Below are 20,902 nucleotides of genomic sequence, written 5' to 3'. Positions count from 1 at the left end.
AAGCAGCAGAGTTGAACCTACGTTCTAGTTAGCGTGTTTTGCCGTTGCAGATGGTGGGCTGTTGCAAATTGACATTCAGCAACTTTTAACAGTTACTCCACAATACCAATTTTCACTACTTTTGTGTGTGTCAATACATATTTATTGTACTTGATAACAAAATATCATTTTTATTGTAACATTTAAAAATGATAACTGCTGTCATTTCTCAGTCTCATTTGCAAGTAGGTTGCAATTGCAGTTGCAAGTCCAAGACATTAGATGGCAGTAGCGTAAAGTTTACGGTGTGTCGGTCATTTCAGGCTTTGCTGTCTGCTGCGTCCTACAAAGTGTTAATACTGTGTTCGACTTATTACGCACCGGTTGTTTGATTGTTATGCGCATATTAGTTGTAGTTGAAATCAAAGAGTTAAAATCATTAATGCTTATCAATAGCATGCCAGTAGCAAAGCCAATACATATTAGCATCGAGCTAGGACATTTTTGGAAAAGTGGGGCCTTACCTAGAGGATTTTTTGAGTAAAATGTATTTGTTTGCCCGCCACATCATTTGTCATTTTACATAGCCCGCAACGTAACTTTATTCATGTGGCCCGCCGCTTTATTTGTCATTTTAAAGTGGCCCGTCACATCATTTTATGTGGCCCGCCTCCTCATTTGTCATTTTACATAGCCCACCACAACATTATATGTGGCCCGCCTCTTCATTTGTCATTTAAACTTGCCCGCCTCATCATTTATGTGGCCCGCCATAACATTATATATGGCCTGCCTCCTCATTTGTCATTTAAGTGGCCCGCCACAATACTATATGTGGCCCGCCTCTTCATTTGTCATTTAAACTTGCCCGCCACATCATGAATGTGGCCCGCCACAACATTATACGTGGCCCGCCTCTTCATTTGTCATTTAATGTGGCCCGCCACAACATTATATGTGGCCCGCCTCTTAATTTGTCATTTATGTGGCCTGCCTCTTCATTTGTCATTTATGTGGCCCGCCTCTTCATTTGTCATTTATGTGGCCCGCCACAACATATGTGGCCTGCCTCTTCATTTGTCATTTAAAATTGCCCGCCACAACATTATATGTGGTCCGCCTCTTCATTTTTTCATTTAATTTGGCCCGCCACAACATTATATGTGGCCCGCCTCCTCATTTGTCAATTAAACTTGCCCGCCACATCATTAATGTGGCCCGCCACAAGATTATATATGGCCCGCCTCCTCATTTGTCAATTAAACTTGCCCGCCACATCATTAATGTGGCCCGCCTCCTCATTTGTCATTTAAAGTGGACCACCACATCATTTTACATAGCCGCCACATCATTTATGTTGCCCGCCACATTATACGTGGCCCGCCTCCTCATTTGTCATTTAAGTGGTGGCCCGCCACATCATTTTACATAGCCCGCTGCATTATTCATGTGGCCCACCTCTTCATTTGTCATTTAAAGTGGACCACCACATCATTTTACGTAGCCGCCACATCATTTATGTTGCCCGCCACAACATTACACGTGGCCCGCCTCCTCATTTGTCATTTAAGTGGCCCGCCACATAATTTTACATAGCCCGCTGCATTATTCACGTGGCCCACCTCTTCATTTGTCATTTAAAGTGGACCACCACATCATTTTACATAGCTGCCACATCATTTATGTTGCCCGCCACAACATTACATGTGGCCCGCCTCCTCATTTGTCATTTAAGTGGCCCGCCACATAATTTTACATAGCCCGCTGCATTATTCATATGGCCCACCTCTTCATTTGTCATTTAATGTGGCCCGTCATGTCATTTTACGTGGCCCGTCACGTCATTTTACGTGGCCCGCCTCCTCATTTGTCATTTTACATAGCCCGCCACATCATTTAAGTGGCCTGCCTCCTCATTTGTCATTTAAAATGGCCTGCCACGTAATTTATGTGGCCCGCCAAAGCATTTTATGTGGCCCGCCTCTTCGTTTGTCATTTAAAGTGCCCCCACCCCAAGTCATTGGTCATTTTACATTGCCCACCACATATTTTTTTTATTTTATGTAGCTTGCCACATCATTTTATGTGTCCCACCAAATAATTTATTATTTCATGTGACCTGTCACCTCATTTTACATAGCCTGCAAAAGGCTAGAAACAATAAAGCCCTTTATGGCTAAATGTATTAGTTATTTTTTTAATCGGTGCAGGATCCGGTTGTTGCCAAAAAAGTTCCGGATTAAGTACCTATCCCAGAGTCCTGATGTATTAATAACACATGCGATATAACTTTTTTTGCCAATGCGACTTACGGCTTTTCAGAAGTTCATTCTAAGCCCAGCATGGTCCGCTTTGGGTCTTGTTTAGGTTCCTGTCCAGCCCGCTTGAATGGTCGTGTGCAGACACAATGAACATTTCCCTTGTAAGGCCACAGACTGGAAGATTCTATTCATGTCTCGCTGGGTTCTTTCCTCGCCTGTAATAACAGAAAAATGGAATTCTGGGACTTTGACGTCTGGAAGCAACACAAGCACATATGCCGGCCTTGCACCGTACAATAAACAGCTACAGCGGATGGCTTCTTCCATTTTAACTGCTGTGTCTCACTAATACATGATCTTTGTCAGCTTCTTCCCTCTGGTCCAGGTGTGCTGTCCCAAGAGACACCAAAAAAAGCAGACACTTTTGTCTCAGCTGCCGTTTCACAACTTAGCAAGTTGGAGTCACATATTTGATTTTCTGTCATTTATTGCACAGGTGTCAAACTCAAGGCTCAGGGGCCAAAACTAGCCCGCCAAATCATTTTATGTGGTCCGCTACATCATTTTACGTTGCCTGCCACATCATTTTACGTGGTCCGCCACGTCGTTTATGTGGTGCGCCACAACATTTTATGTAGCACGCCACTTCATCTTACATGGCCCGCCACAATATTTTGTCACTCATTTGATCTGGCCCACATCATTATGTGGCCCACCACTGGATTTGTCATTTATGTTGCCCCTCACATCATTTTATCTAGCCAACATGATTTTATTTGGCCCTCCACATCATTTTACGTGGCCCGCCACATCATTTTATCTGGCCCACATCATGTTATGTGGGACATGATTTGTCATTTATCTGGCCCACCACATCATCTTAAGTGGCCCAGCACATCATTTTATCTAGCCTACATCATTTATGTAGCCCGCCACTTGATTTGTCATTTATGTTGCCCCCTACATCATTTTATCTGGCTCACATCATTTTATGTGGTCCGCCACGTCATTTTACCTGGCCCACATTACTTTATGTGGTCCGCCACATCATTTGTCATTTAAGTGGCCCACCATGTCATTTCTCATTTTACATGGCCCACCACATCATTTTATATGGTCCGAAACTTCATTTGTCATTTAAATTGGCCCGCCACGTAATTTTATCTGGCCCACATCATCTTATGTAGCCCACCACTGCATTTTCCGTGGCCCGCCTCCTCATTTTATCTGGCCCACATTATTTTATGTGGTCTGCCACATCATTTGTCATTTAAGTGGCTCTTCACATAATTTCTCATTTACCTGGCCCACCACATCATTTTAACTGGCCTACATCATTTATGTAGCCCGCCACTTGATTTGTCATTTATGTTGCCCCCCACATCATTTTATCTGGCTCACATCATTTTATGTGGCCCGCCACATTATTTTATGTGGCTCGCCACATCATTTTATGTGACTCGCCACATCATCATCGTCCGAAACTTCATTTGTCATTTAAAGTGGCCCACTACATCCTTTTATGTGGCCCGCCACATAATTTTATCTGGCCCACATCATCTTATGTAGCCCACCACTGCATTTTCCGTGGCCCGCCTCCTCATTTTATCTGGCCCACATTATTTTATGTGGTCTGCAACATCATTTGTCATTTAAGTGGCCCTTCACATAATTTCTCATTTATCTGGCCCACCACATCATTTTATCTGGCCTACATCATTTATGTAGCCCGCCACTTGATTTGTCATTTATGTTGCCCCCCACATCATTTTATCTGGCTCACATCATTTTATGTGGTCCGCCACGTCATTTTACCTGGCCCACATTACTTTATGTGGTCCGCCACATCATTTGTCATTTAAGTGGCCCACCATGTCATTTCTCATTTTACATGGCCCACCACATCATTTTATATGGTCCGAAACTTCATTTGTCATTTAAATTGGCCCGCCACGTAATTTTATCTCGCCCACATCATCTTATGTAGCCCACCACTGCATTTTCCGTGGCCCGCCTCCTCATTTTATCTGGCCCACATTATTTTATGTGGTCTGCCACATCATTTGTCATTTAAGTGGCTCTTCACATAATTTCTCATTTACCTGGCCCACCACATCATTTTAACTGGCCTACATCATTTATGTAGCCCGCCACTTGATTTGTCATTTATGTTGCCCCCCACATCATTTTATCTGGCTCACATCATTTTAGGTGGCCCGCCACATTATTTTATGTGGCTCGCCACATCATTTTATGTGGCTCGCCACATCATCATCGTCCGAAACTTCATTTGTCATTTAAAGTGGCCCACTACATCATTTTATGTGGCCCGCCACATAATTTTATCTGGCCCACATCATCTTATGTAGCCCACCACTGCATTTTCCGTGGCCCGCCTCCTCATTTTATCTGGCCCACATTATTTTATGTGGTCTGCCACATCATTTGTCATTTAAGTGGCCCTTCACATAATTTCTCATTTATCTGGCCCACCACATCATTTTATCTGGCCTACATCATTTATGTAGCCCGCCACTTGATTTGTCATTTATGTTGCCCCCCACATCATTTTATCTGGCTCACATCATTTTATGTGGTCCGCCACTTCATTGTATGTGGCCCGCCACATCATTTTATGTGGCTCGCCACATCATCATCGTCCGAAACTTCATTTGTCATTTAAAGTGGCCCACTACATCATTTTACGTGGCCCGCCACATAATTTTATCTGGCCCACATCATCTTATGTAGCCCACCACTGCATTTTCCGTGGCCCGCCTCCTCATTTTAACTGGCCCACATTATTTTATGTGGTCTGCCACATCATTTGTCATTTAAGTGGCCCTTCACATAATTTCTCATTTAACTGGCCCACCACATCATTTTATCTGGCCTACATCATTTATGTAGCCCGCCACTTGATTTGTCATTTATGTTGCCCCCCACATCATTTTATTTGGCTCACATCATTTTATGTGGTCCGCCACTTCATTGTATGTGGCCCGCCACATTATTTTATCTGGCCCGCTACATCATTATACCTGGCATACATTACTTTATGTGGTACGCCACATCATTTGTCATTTAAATGCCCCTCCATGTCATTTCTCATTTTACATGGGCCACCACATAAATTTATATGGTCCGAAACTTCATTTGTCATTTAAAGTAGCCTGCCACATAATTTAACTGGCCCACCACTTAATTTTATCTGGCCCACATCATCTTATGTAGCCCACCACGGCATTTTGCGTGGCCCGCCTCCTCATTTTATCTGGTCCACATTATTTTATGTGGTCCGCCACATCATTTGTCATTTAAGTGGCCCTTCCCATAATTTCTCATTTACCTGGCCCACCACATTTTACATGGCCCACCACATCATTTTATCTGGGCTACATCATTTATGTAGTTCGCCACTTGATTTTCATTTATGTTGCCCCCCAAATCATTTTATCTGGCTCACATCATTTTATGTGGTCCGCCACATCATTTTACGTGGCTTGCCATATCATTTTATGTGGTTCGCCACATCATTTTATATGGCCCCCCACATCATCTTATGTGGCCCACCACATCACCTTATGTGGCCCACCAAGGCATTTTCCGTGGCCCGCCTCCTATTTTTATCTGGCCCACATTATTTTATGTGGTCCGCCACATCATTTGTTATTTAAGTGGCCCTTCACATAATTTCTCATTTTACATGGCCCACCACATCATTTTATATGGTCCGAAACTTCATTTGTCATTTAAAGTGGCCCACCACATTATTTTATGTGGCCCGCCACATCATTTATCTGGCCTACATCATTTATGTGGCCCACCACATCATCTTATGTGGCCGCCTCATCACTTTATCTGGCCTACATTTTATGTGGTCTACCACGTCATTTGTCATTTAAGTGGCCCTCCACGTAATTTCTCATTTTACATGGTCCGGAACTTCATTTGTCATTTAAAGTGGCCTGCCACATCATTTTACGTGGCCCGCCACATCATCTTAGGTGACCCGCCACATGATTTGTCATTTATGTGGCCCGCCACGGCATTTTCCGTGGCCAGCAACATCATTTTATGTGGTCCGTCACTTCATTTGTCATTTGATGTGGCCCACCAGCAGTGTTGGGTTGGTTACTGAAAACCAGTAACTAGTTACAGTTACTAGTTACTTTATTTCAAAAGTAACTCAGTTACTAACTCAGTTACTTACACCAAAAAGTAATGCGTTACTGTGAAAAGTAACTATTTAGTTACTTATTTTTTTCTCCTTTTTTTTAAGGCTCCCATTAATGCCCTTTTAGCCTTCGTTTCAGTACTGTTATTGCACTGGAGAATAATACAATGTGTTGATCAACTTGACATGCATTTGCATCACTGAACTCTGCTAAGCAATGTGGTCTACATACAACACACAAAGACAAAGATATGTTTCAAAGGGCCAATTTATTTCAGGCCACAACAAATTGACAAAACTATTTGAAATAGCTGCAACATAACATACATAAGTAACAAACCGCATAATAACAACATAGCTGTAAAGCTGGCTTCACCCAAGGAAGGCACACATGACATACACAAAGCCTAATCAGGCATTTTTTTTCTCTCAAGGAATTGTGAAATAAAATCATGTATTCAGGAGATCAACACTGTAGTGAAGCCCAGAAGACTCTACACATTTCCCCAGTTTTAGTTTAGAGAAAATGAAAGATTGGCCTGGCCCACTAGCATCCCTCTTTATGTTTGTGAACTTTATAGTCTATACATTTAGAGTGATGTGATAATCAAACACTCTAGAAGTCTAGAATGAAATAGTATATAAGAGAATTGACAGTGTGTACCTTCAATGATGAGCAGAGGCAGAGTTTGGAGTGTTTTCTTTAGCTCGCTTTCCATGTTTATGTACTCACTGTCCAGGTACTTGGAACATGTTTTCTGTGCCATTTGTTGTTTGACGCCGGTATCATGCTATTTAGCTGCCAGAAAACGGGTGACTCCACTGTAGAAATAGCCTGCATGTCTTCTAGCACATACGCTGCAATGGCTCTATCAATGTTGTCCTGGCTAGCATTGCCTCCGTTAAAATCCTTAGGTGGAGGTGAAGTGGCATCGGAGTCTGTGTCTCTCTTTACTAGCTTCGTCAAAGCATGTTGCTTATGTGGCGTAGCGAAGTTGGGAGAGTGGCCGTGCCAGCAATCTGAGGGTTACTGGTTCAATCCCCACCTTCTACCATCCTAGTCACGTCCGTTGTGTCCTTGAGCAAGACACTTCAACCTTGCTCCTGATGGGTCCTGGTTAGTGCCTTGCATGGCAGCTCCCGCCATCAGTGTGTGAATGTGTGTGTGAATGGGTGAATGTGGAAATAGTGTCAAAGCGCTTTGAGTTCCTGAAAAAAGTAGAAAAGCTATACAAGTATAACCCATTTACATTTATGTAGCTGTTTCAGCAGATTTGAATTGCTGTTTTGGGCAGTATTCCCGGGTGCGGTCACTGTTGCTACTCACTGCTCCCCTCACCTCCCAGGGGGTGATCAAGGGTGATGGGTCAAATGCAGAGAATAATTTCACCACACCTAGTGTGTGTGTGACAATCATTGTCACTTTAACTTTAAGTAGATGGGATCTTTGATCCAAGACACAACTTACATTTAACTAAAATGTTATTTTCTTTGTGCTCGACAAAAGAAAAGTAGTGACAATGTAACCTCGACTTCTGGCTTCGCCATGATGTCTTTTTAGTTGTTATGAGAGTAGCGTGTGTGTGTGTGTGTGTGGCCCTTTAAGAAATGACAGCATGTGAGGTGAGTGACATCAGTGAGTGAGTGGGCGAGAGAGGTGAGGGAGCGCAACAGTGGATGCGTGCAGGTGCTCTAGCTTGGTGGATGGCTGCGTGCAAGACACCAATAAAGTCACAAAATTGCAACAAACCGCCGGCCTCGTCATTCACCCTCGAGTCCGGAGCTGTAAAGACCCACTGCCGGGTAAAGTGAAGGGTGTTAGCCCCGAAGTACATAGGCCCTGGAGGAACGTCTCCCCTACGCTCCGCTCCTCGGTCGAAGAAAGCACGCCTTTTCTTTTCCTTGTGAGACAGAAGGACGACACTTCTTCTGTTTCTAGCCGATACTACATTAAAAAATAACGTAAAATAACGCAGTAACGCATCATGTAGTAACGGTAACTGAGTTACTGGATATAAAAAAATAACGCGTTAGATTTCTAGTTACCGCCGAAACTAACAGCGTTACAGTAACGCGTTACTTAGTAACGCGTTACTTAGTAACGCGTTACTTAGTAACGCGTTAGTCCCAACACTGCCCACCAGATATCTTTTTTATTTTATGTGGCGTAACAGAAGACAATTGAGAAGTACTGCTATAGTGAAAAGAAATAAACAGAGTCCGTCAATGTTTGTCTCTGTGGGTGGAGGCGGGGCCATAACATAGACATACAGTACAGAGAGAAGGTTTCCCCCACATTGCAAAGATACCTGTAGCGGCGGGGGCGTGGCCTAGGTGTGGTCAATATGATGTCATCATATAATTTACAGTCTGTGATGATGCATGTATTTTCTTTAAAAAAAAGCTCAACAAAATGTTAGAAATACATTTAAAACAAATACGTGTGATTAATTAGTACCAACATTATTTTTTTCTCATATTATTTTGCTCTAATTTTCTGGAAACATGTTCTTTATTAAAAACGACTAGCAACAAATGTAGCATCTTTTTCTGATGCTATTGGAGACTGTACTCATGTTTAGAGACACGTTACTTCTGTCGCTCCGTGTCCGCGACGACCAGGGAGAGCTTTCTCCCCATGAAATTTGCACATTTTATAGATGGCTGTCCACGGGTAAATCCGGGATGTATTAAAGCAGTGTTTTTAAACCACTGTGCCGCGCCACACAAGTGTGCCGTGAGATACAGTCTGGTGTGCCGTGGGAGATTATCTAATTTCACTTTATTTGGGTTAAAAATATTTTTGCAAACTAGTAATTATAATCTGCAAATGATGTGTTGTTGTTGAGTGTTGGTGCTGTCTAGAGCTCGGCAGAGTAACCGTGTAATACTCTTCCATATCAGTAGGTGGCAGCCGGTAGCTAATTGCTTTGTAGATGTCGGAAACAGCGGAAGGCAGTGTGCAGGTAAAAAGGTGTCTAATGCTACAACCAAAAATAAACAAAAGGTGAGTGCCCCTAAGAAAAGGCATTGAAGCTTAGGGAAGGCTATACAGATGGAAACTAAAACTGAACCGGCTACAAAGTAAACAAAACCATAATGCTGGACGACAGCAAAGACGGCGTCCACAATGTACATCCGAACATGACATGACAATCAACAATGTCCCCACAAAGACGGATACAAACAACTGAAATATTCTTGATTGCTAAAACAAAGTAGATGCGGGAAATATCGCTTAAAGGAAGACATGAATGAAACTGCTACAGGAAAATACCCCAAAAAAAGAGAAAAAGCCACGAAAATAGGAGCGCAAGACAAGAACTAAAACACTACAGACAGGAAAACAGCAAAAAACTCTACATAAGTCACGGCGTGACGTGACAGGTCGTGACAGTACACCTACTTTGAGACAAGAGCTATAGTGATGCATGCTTTGTTATGGTTTAAAGTCATAGCCAACAATTGCAACAAAACTTTTTACTGTCAACTGAGTTTTGTTTTTTAATGATTTCTGCTGGCGGCGTGCCTCCGCATTTTTTCAAAGCAAAAAATGTGCCTTGGCTCAAAAAAGGTTGAAAAACACTGTATTAAAGTACGTCCACATCGCAGACATCCATACTTGCCAACCCTCCCGAATTTTCCGGGAGACTCCCGAATTTCAGTGCCTCTCCCGAAAATCTCCCGGGACAACCATTCTCCCGAATTTCTCCCGATTTCCAGCCGGACTTAAGGCACGCCCCCTCCAGGTCCGTGCGGACCTGAGTGAGGACAGCCTGTCGTCACGTCCGCTTGGCCAACCAAAAAGTAACCATAGAACACTATACCGTATTGTGTTCTATGGTTACTTTTTGGTTGGCCAGCGGTTTACGTTGTATTGCACACCCTGACGGCAAGTGTGAGAGTCGGTTCTGAAGTATGAAGAAAAGAGACGTAACATCATCACCTCGCCTGGTTATTGACTCCAAACCAGAATATTACAAAGGCTGTGCTACTGGCTGCAAAGCATTGCACTTTCAAATACAACAATGAGTAGAGAGGAGTGTTATGTGTGTATACAGTATGTGTAAATAAATGAACACTGAAATTCAAGTATTTATTTTATTTATATGTATTTATATAATAAAATACACACACACACACATATATATATATATATATATATATATATATATATATATATATATATATATATATATATATACATATATATATATATATATACATATATATATACATATATATATACATATACATATATATATATATATATATATATATATATATACATATACATATATATATATATATATATATATATATATATATATATATATATATATATATATATATACATATATATATATATATATATATATATATATATATATATATATATATATATATATATATATATATATATATTAGGGATGTCCGATAATGGCTTTTTGCCGATATCCGATATTCCGATATTGTCCAACTCTTTAATTACCGATACCGATATCAACCGATACCGATACATACAGTCGTGGAATTAACACATTATTATACCTAATTTGGACAACCAGGTATGGTGAAGATAAGGTACTTTTAAAAAAATAAAAATAAAATGAGATAAATAAATTAAAAACATTTTCTTGAATAAAAAAGAAAGTAAAACAATATAAAAACAGTTACATAGAAACTAGTAATTAATAAATATTAGTAAAATTAACTGTTAAAGGTTAGTTCTATTAGTGGACCAGCAGCACGCACAACCATGTGTGCTTACGGACTGTATCCCTTGCAGACTGTATTGATATATAATGTAGGAACCAGAATATTAATAACAGAAAGAAACAACCCTTTTGTGTGAATGAGTGTAAATGGGGGAGGGAGGTTTTTTGGGTTGGTGCACTAATTGTGTTTTTTATGTTGATTTAATAATAATTTAAAAAAAACAAACAAAAAAAACGATACCGATAATTTTGGATATTACATTTTAACGCATTTATCGGCGGATAATATCGGACATCCCTAATATATATATATATATATAGCTAGAATTCACTGAAAGTCAAGTATTTATTTTATTTATTATATATTTATATAAAGAAATACTTGAATTTCAGTAAATTCTAGCTATAAATATACTCCTCCATATATTTATATAAAGAAATACTTGAATTTCAGTAAATTCTAGCTATAAATATACTCCCCCCCCCCCTTAACCCCGCCCCCGCCCACTTCAAGGAGCGCAAGACAAGAACTAAAACACTACAGACAGGAAAACAGCAAAAAACTCTACATAAGTCACGGCGTGACGTGACAGGTCGTGACAGTACACCTACTTTGAGACAAGAGCTATAGTGATGCATGCTTTGTTATGGTTTAAAGTCATAGCCAACAATTGCAACAAAACTTTTTACTGTCAACTGAGTTTTGTTTTTTAATGATTTCTGCTGGCGGCGTGCCTCCGCATTTTTTCAAAGCAAAAAATGTGCCTTGGCTCAAAAAAGGTTGAAAAACACTGTATTAAAGTACGTCCACATCGCAGACATCCATACTTGCCAACCCTCCCGAATTTTCCGGGAGACTCCCGAATTTCAGTGCCTCTCCCGAAAATCTCCCGGGACAACCATTCTCCCGAATTTCTCCCGATTTCCAGCCGGACTTAAGGCACGCCCCCTCCAGGTCCGTGCGGACCTGAGTGAGGACAGCCTGTCGTCACGTCCGCTTGGCCAACCAAAAAGTAACCATAGAACACTATACCGTATTGTGTTCTATGGTTACTTTTTGGTTGGCCAGCGGTTTACGTTGTATTGCACACCCTGACGGCAAGTGTGAGAGTCGGTTCTGAAGTATGAAGAAAAGAGACGTAACATCATCACCTCGCCTGGTTATTGACTCCAAACCAGAATATTACAAAGGCTGTGCTACTGGCTGCAAAGCATTGCACTTTCAAATACAACAATGAGTAGAGAGGAGTGTTATGTGTGTATACAGTATGTGTAAATAAATGAACACTGAAATTCAAGTATTTATTTTATTTATATGTATTTATATAATAAAATACACACACACACATATATATATATATATATATATATATATATATATATATATATATATATATATATATATATATATATATATATATATATATATATATATACATATACATATATATATATATATATATATATATATATACATATATACATATATATATACATATACATATATATATATATATATATATATATATATATATATATATATATATATATATATATATATATATATATATTAGGGATGTCCGATAATGGCTTTTTGCCGATATCCGATATTCCGATATTGTCCAACTCTTTAATTACCGATACCGATATCAACCGATACCGATACATACAGTCGTGGAATTAACACATTATTATACCTAATTTGGACAACCAGGTATGGTGAAGATAAGGTACTTTTAAAAAAAATAAAATAAAATGAGATAAATAAATTAAAAACATTTTCTTGAATAAAAAAGAAAGTAAAACAATATAAAAACAGTTACATAGAAACTAGTAATTAATAAATATTAGTAAAATTAACTGTTAAAGGTTAGTTCTATTAGTGGACCAGCAGCACGCACAACCATGTGTGCTTACGGACTGTATCCCTTGCAGACTGTATTGATATATAATGTAGGAACCAGAATATTAATAACAGAAAGAAACAACCCTTTTGTGTGAATGAGTGTAAATGGGGGAGGGAGGTTTTTTGGGTTGGTGCACTAATTGTGTTTTTTATGTTGATTTAATAATAATTAAAAAAAAACAAACAAAAAAAACGATACCGATAATTTTGGATATTACATTTTAACGCATTTATCGGCGGATAATATCGGACATCCCTAATATATATATATATATAGCTAGAATTCACTGAAAGTCAAGTATTTATTTTATTTATTATATATTTATATAAAGAAATACTTGAATTTCAGTAAATTCTAGCTATAAATATACTCCTCCATATATTTATATAAAGAAATACTTGAATTTCAGTAAATTCTAGCTATAAATATACTCCTCCCCCCTTAACCCCGCCCCCGCCCACTTCAACCCCCCACCAATCTCCCGAATTTGGAGGTCTCAAGGTTGGCAAGTATGCAGACATCCAGTTTCAACACTGCTGCTTTGTTTTTGTTTTTCAATTTTTTGGGGGCTTTACTAATCAATAGTTCGCAAATAATAGGCTATTTACATCGTACATAACATTACTGTTGATGTTTTCATGAAAAACACCACTCATTTTCAAGGTGAGGCGGCTTTTATTTTGCCATGGTGGGCGGGCCACAATCAAAAAAGTTGAGCCTTGTAGCGAAATATATTGGATAACCATCAAAATTTAATAACTTGTTCCATTTCTGACATTTCCTAAAAGTTTCACCAAAATCCTAACAGACTAACAGACCCCACCAATACAACATTTAAAAAGTAGTACCCTACCTCCTGTGAAATATCCAGATGCATTTCCTCTGTGCCGCCAAACAAACACCTCAGAAAGAGCCAAGTGGTCCACGGGCAGCCAAGCGGGCCTGAGAGACTGCAGGAACTGGATCCTGGCTCATCCTGGTCCGGGCAAGATGATCGCGTGGGTATGCGTGACACCGGAGACCGGGAGCTGCTTAATACTGAATGAACCACGCACACATGGCTAATAGGGAGTCTTCCAGACATAATTGGAGACAGGCATGCGCCACGGTCGCCTAAATGCAAGGTGAACAGCTCCGGCATCACCTTGCAGAACTTTACACGCAACGTGTTTACACTGATGGCCGTAACTAACATTAAGGACACCGAGATCATGTCCTCGGTATTTGTTTAAGTGACATAAAGAAGATGATGTGACCGACGCAAAATGTACTTTGTGTAAGACATATTGCGCGCTGCACTGTACCGCACCTGGACAGCACCATGCGATCCTCTTCTCACAATATACGATCTTTGGCCATGCACTGCCGGGCTGCTACTCCAGCAACGTTAACACAATGACATCCACTTTTACTATAAACATCATCCGATCCGATAACGCAAACAAGCGCCCAGAGAGAGAGTAAAGCTAGGGCAAACAGAATGCAAACTAAACAGGAAGTGGAACCAAAACAAGAGCGTAAAACAGGAAGTGACGCCAAAAACACTGGAAAAACACCCCGAAAATAGAACAAAGAATGGCCTGGCGTAACAGGTCGTAACAAAGTATAGATTTTGAATCGAGAATCGTTTCTGAATATAATCATTACCCCCCGAGAACTGAATCGAATCGTGTGGTGCTCAAAGATTCACAGCCCTAAACCAAATATGCTGCAAAAGAAGTGACTCATAAATAACCTACGCAAAATAAATATGCATACAATTGTGTTGTGCTAAAACAAACTAAATTAATGATGAATGTTTCTCAAAATAAACTGTAAATAAAATTAAGTTTTGCCGCCACGTAATTTTATGTGGCCTGCCACATCATTTTATGTAGCACGCCACTTCATTTTATGTGGTCCGCCACATCAATTTAAGCGGCCCGCCACATCATTTTATGTGGTCCGCCATCTTATTTTATGCGGCCCGCCACATCATTTTATCTGGCCCACATCATTTATGTGGACTGTGACAAAATTGTATGTTGCCGGTCAAGGCCTTTTTATGGCCCGCCACATCATCTTATGTGGCCCACATAATTTTACGTGGCCCTCCACATCATTTCATCTGGCCCACATCATTTATGTGGCCCAACACATCCCTTTATGTGACCCACCACGTAATTTTATCTGGCCCACATCATTTTATCTGGCCCGCCACATGATTTGTCACTTTAAGTGGTCCACCACTTCATTTTATGTGGCCCGCCACCTCATTTTATCTGGCCCACATCATTTATGTGGCCCGCCACATGATTTGCCATTTATGTGGCCCGCCATATCCTATTATGTGGCTTCCACATCATTTTATCTGGCCCACATCATTTATGTGGCCTGTCACGTCCCTTTTTTTGGCCCACCACGTAATTTTATCTGGCCCATATCATTTTATCTGACCCGCCACATGATTTGTCACTTTATGTGGTCCACCACATCATTTTATGTGGCCCGCCACCTCATTTTATCTGGCCCACATCATTTATGTGGCCCGCCACACAATTTGTCATTTATGTGGCCCTCCACATCCTTTTATGTGGCCTTCCACATCATTTCATCTGACCCACATCATTTATGTGGCCTGTCACGTACCTTTTTTTGGCCCACCACGTAATTTTAACTGGACCACATAATTTTATGTGGCCCGCCAAATCCTATTATGTGGCTTCCACATCATTTTATCTGGCCCACATCATTGATGTGGCCTTTCACGTCCCTTTTTTGGCCCACCACGTAATTTTATCTGGCCCATATCATTTTATCTGGCCCGCCACATGATTTGTCACTTTAAGTGGTCCACCACATCATTTTATGTGGCCCGCCACCTCATTTTATCTGGCCCACATCATTTCTGTGGCCCGCCACACAATTTGTCATTTATGTGGCCCTCCACATCCTTTTATGTGGCCTTCCACATCATTTCATCTGACCCACATCATTTATGTGGCCTGTCACGTACCTTTTTTTGGCCCACCACGTAATTTTATCTGGCCCACATAATTTTATGTGGCCCGCCACATGATTTTTATCTGGCCCACATCATTTATGTGGCCCGCCACATGATTTGCCATTTATGTGGCTCGCCAAATCCTATTATGTGGCTTCCACATCATTTTACCTGGCCCACATCATTTATGTGGCCTGTCACGTCCCTTTTTTTGGCCCACCACGTAATTTTATCCGGCCCACATCATTTAACTGGCCCGCCACATGATTTGTCACTTTAAGTGGTCCACCACATCATTCTATGTGGCCCGCCACCTCATTTTAACTGGCCCACATCATTTATGTGGCCCGTCACATCATTTTACCTGGCCCGCCACACGATTTGTCATTTATGTGGCCCGCCACATCCTTTTAAGTGGCCTTCCACATCATTTTATTTGGCCCACACCATTTAACGTGGTCCACCATGTCATTTTATTTGGTCCACCAAATAATTTTATGTGGCCCGCCACGTCATCTTACGTCTCAAAATAAACTGTAAATCAAATTAAGTCTTAAGTAACTTTAGTCAGTCATATTTTTTGCGCTTAAGAAACTTCTGTATGGCTTTATCTCCAGACGTCTCTGCGGCCTTCTAGGGGGCGCTCACATCCCACTGTTAGTAACCATCATACATTGTCTGTATCCCTACTACACACGCACACAAAACACGTTAGAGTAGAACCTTTTAAACCGGACTGTGCTGACCCAGAAGGAACTGGACCGCTTTGGTGGAAAGATGAGTTCAACGTGGCAAGAGATGTAGACCCAGTGTTCCTCCTATAAAACATCTGTTGAGTCACGCCGGGGCTGAACCTCAAAGATCTAAACATGTCTGTGACGAAGGCGGGGTTTCAATGGCTGGACCTTTGTCAAAACCCAGATGACCTCAGTCCATTTGTGCTGAGCACCAACAATCCAAAATCGGCACACTGCCTGCCGGCTTCTCCTCAGCATCTTTCACGCTTTCTACCGGCAAGGATTTCGCAGAGCGAGTTAGTAAACCCTTTACCACCCCGATGACGACGCTAATGACCGCGTACGAAAGCAAGTCGTGTTGACGGAGCCATCATGGCCGCCTCACCAGAAGCCAAGACCAGAACATTGCTTCCAACAATGTCTCACTGGGGGTGGAAAAGCAACAATTTACAGGAGCCAACAAAAACACCTTGTACTTTCCCTGGTTTCATTAGGACAATAAAGGCTTTGTCGTTACTCTCGCGGCTCACTAAGGTCAGAGTTTAGATTGATTTGCTGCTGGTAAAAACAGTCATGTATAGCGGAGGTCAACGTCTGAATGTTACAGTATAGAGTAGGGTTGTACCGGTCAGGGCCTAGGTCATATAGGCAAATGCTAAGGGCGCCGTCCATCAGGGGGCGCCACGCCAGTGCCACAAATGTTGGAGAAAAAAAAAAGAAAAAAAGTTGGTACTATTATTTCTAAATACAAAAAATAATCCCACGTTAATTAAAATGCAAAGTAAAGCCTATTTAATAGAAATATTATTTGTTACAACATTGCGCGCCCCCCCCCTTCCTGTATCATGACTCTTTGTGGACGTCACCACATCAAAAAATCAACACAAGATGCCAAAACTGTCAGGTGCCCAGGGTAGAAAAAAGAGAAAAGAAGAGGAGGAGAAACGAGAAAAGACAGAGGTAGCAGGTAGGTAACGTTAGCCTACATGAAATTATTTGTCTGTTACAGAATGTGATAGTAACCTGGCTTTTTAGCATTAAGCTAATGTTACATGATTCGGCAATTGCTAATCAATAAATAGCTAGTTCTGTTTTAACGTCGAGTTAATATTGTGGAGGGGGCTAAATTGTTATGGAAAATAATAATGTAACGTTAGGTAATTACAGTACTCCCACCTTACATTCCTCAGGGACATTTCTTTCTTTTTTTAGTTTATTTCGAACATGAACACACTTACATCATAATACATCACACAATTTCATATCATTTCATTTTACATCATGCCCGAAAAAGAGTAGGAAGAAGCAAAGCTTATTTAATCCTACCCCTTTCCCACTTCAAAGCGTTTACAAATATATAGAATCATTTACTGACCTTTTTATATAATAAAATAACATCTATGAATTAGTATACAACAGTTTTGTAATATGTAATTAATTAATTAATTCAGTCAATATTAACATACTGAGATGAAGAATATCTTATTTTCAATAAGGTTGAAAGTATTTCTCATAATTCTTCTTCTTTGTACTCTGTAAGCACTATTATTTTGAACAACCTCTTAAACTGGATCATATCAGTACAATTTTTAACTTCTTTACTTAATCCATTCCATAATTTAATTCCACATACTGATATGCTAAAAGTTCTAAGTGTTGTACGTGCATATAAATATATAAATGTTTGTATTAGATCTTTTAAGCAGGTGTTTTTTGTTTACATTGTTATTGCCTTCTGGTTAGCTAATGTTTGCCCTGCAGGTAATAGTCACTTTTCCACCCCTTTATATATTAGGTATAGTTGTAAGTAAAAAAAAAAAAGGTCAAAGACAAAGCTATTCGGGTTCTTGTGAGTATATACACTTCACTGCCGATGTGGGGAGGGGCGCCACCTAAAATCTTGCCTAGGGCGCCAGATTGGTTAGGGCCGGGCCTGGTACCGGTACTACAAAACGCAAAACCAGTGAAGTTGGCACGTTGTGTAAATCGTAAAAAAAAAAACAGAATACAATGATTTGTAAATCCTTTTCAACTTATATTCAATTGAATAGACTGAGAAATGTAATCATTAACTTAGAATTTAATGGCAGCAACACGTTGCAAAAAAGTTGGCACAGGTGCATTTTTACCAGTGTGTTACATGGCCTTTCCTTTTAACAACACTCAGTAAACGTTTGGGAACTGAGGAGACCAATTTTTGAAGCTTTTTGGGTGGAATTCTTTCCCATTCTTGCTTGATGTACAGCTTAAGTTGTTCAACAGTCCGGGGGTCTCCGTTGTGGTATTTTACACTTCATAATGCGCCACACATTTTCAATGGGAGAAAGGTCTGGACTGCAGGCAGGCCAGTCTAGTACCCGCACTCTTTTACTATGAAGGCACGCTGTTGTAACACGTGGCTTGGCATTGTCTTGCTGAAATAAGCAGGGGCGTCCATGATAACGTTGCTTGAATGGCAACATATTTTGCTCCAAAACCTGTATGTAACTTTCAGCATTAATGGTGCCTTCACAGATGTGTTAGTTACCCATGCCTTGGGCACTAATACACCCCCATACCATCACAGATGCTGGCTTTTCAACTTTGCGACTAGAACAATCCGGATGGTTATTTTCCTCTTTGTTCCGGAGGACACGACGTCCACAGTTTGTAAAAACAATTTGAAATGTGGACTCGTCATACCACAGAACACTTTTACACTTTGCATCAGTCCATCTTAGATGAGCTCGGGCCCAGCGAAGCCGGCGGCGTTTCTGGGTGTTGTTGATAAATGGCTTTCGCTTTGCATAGTAGAGTTTTAACTTGCACTTACAGATGTAGCGACCAACTGTAGTTACTGACAGTGGTTTTTTGAAGTGTTACTGAGCCCAAGTGGTAATATCCTTTACACACTGATGTCGCTTTTTGATGCAGTACCGCCTGAGGGATCCAAGGTCACAGGCTTAGCCACTTACGTGCAGTGATTTCTCCAGATTCTCGGAACCTTTTGATGATATTACAGACCGTAGAGGGTGAAATCCCTAAATTCCTTGCAATAGCTGGTTGAGAAATGTTGTTCTTAAACTGTTCAACAATTTGTTCACGCATTTGTTCACAAAGTGCTGACCCTCGCCCCATCCTTGTTTGTGAATGACTGAGCATTTTTATGGAAGATGCTTTTATACCCAATCATGGCACCCACCTGATCCCAATTAGCCTGTTCACCTGTGGGATGTTCCAAATAAGCGATGAGCAATCCTCAACTTTCTCAGTCTTTTTTGCCACTTGTGCCAGCTTTTTTTAAATTTGTTGCAGGCATCAAATTCCAAATGAGCTAATATTTGCAAAAAATAACAACGTTTACTAGTTTGAACGTTAAGTATCTTGTCTTTGCAGTCTATTCAATTGAATATAAGTTGAAAAGGATTTGCAAATCATTGTATTCTGTTTTTATTTACCATTTACACAACGTATAAATGGTAAATTGAGGTTTGTAATAAAGTACAAATGAATAAAAAAAACGGTACTATACTGCTTCTGAAAAATACTTTTTGTTTTTGTGTTTTTTCTGGAAATCGCTGGTAAAAACGAGCAGAGGCGCATGTTAGGCAACGTACACAGATACAGCGTGGAGAAACAAAAGAAAGAATGGAAGCATGTTGGCTTAAAATTAACAATAAAGTTGAAGCTATAAACACTTAGCTCTTGCTCTTGTTAATCGTTGGCTAGCTAGCGGCTAACGTCGGCGGTGTTTTAGCTACTTCTAAATCACTAATCCTTGCCTCCATGGCGACAAATAAGGTAAGTTTCTTACAAGTATCATCCCTGCAGGACGAGGAATAGCTAAACATGCTTCACTACACACCGTAGGAGGATACAATAGCTAAACGCTTACAGCAAGCTTACACTCCTGAATGTAAACAAATGCCATGGGTGGATCCACACATGACATCGACTTTAACGATACCAAGTACAAGAGCCATATGTAGTCTATACTACAATGATTACGTCAATAATTTAATTGTTTTTAAATGCCTAAATGGTCTGGCCCCACAATACCTGACCGAGCTTCTGCATCATCATACCTCGTCTAAAGCCCTAAGGTCAGCTGACCAACTGCTGTTGGCGGTCCCCAGATCCAGGCTAAAGACCAGAGGGGAC

The 20,902-nt window shown here is 40.6% G+C and overlaps 1 protein-coding gene across 3 annotated transcripts in view; it reads right to left on the bottom strand.

Moving 5' to 3' along the window:
• The window catches only part of LOC133572098 (protein inscuteable homolog), a 142,400-nt gene that overhangs the window by 101,834 nt on the left and 19,664 nt on the right, over window positions 1-20,902 (bottom strand). The window contains exon 2 of one of the 3 annotated variants that reach the window (XM_061924794.2): window positions 2,292-2,455. The exons of 1 other annotated variant lie outside the window; for it this stretch is intronic. The gene's annotated coding sequence lies outside the window, so the exon portion shown is untranslated. Of the gene's footprint in view, window positions 1-2,291; window positions 2,456-13,895; window positions 14,086-20,902 lie in introns of those variants that run through there. One more of the 3 variants, XM_061924796.2, reaches the window with a different exon arrangement.

The sequence above is a fragment of the Nerophis lumbriciformis genome, linkage group LG29, assembly GCF_033978685.3.
Source record: "Nerophis lumbriciformis linkage group LG29, RoL_Nlum_v2.1, whole genome shotgun sequence".
NCBI classification, from domain to species: Eukaryota; Metazoa; Chordata; class Actinopteri; order Syngnathiformes; family Syngnathidae; genus Nerophis; species Nerophis lumbriciformis.
Note: the sequence above shows the minus strand (reverse complement) of the source record. Positions and strands in the feature narration are given on the sequence as shown.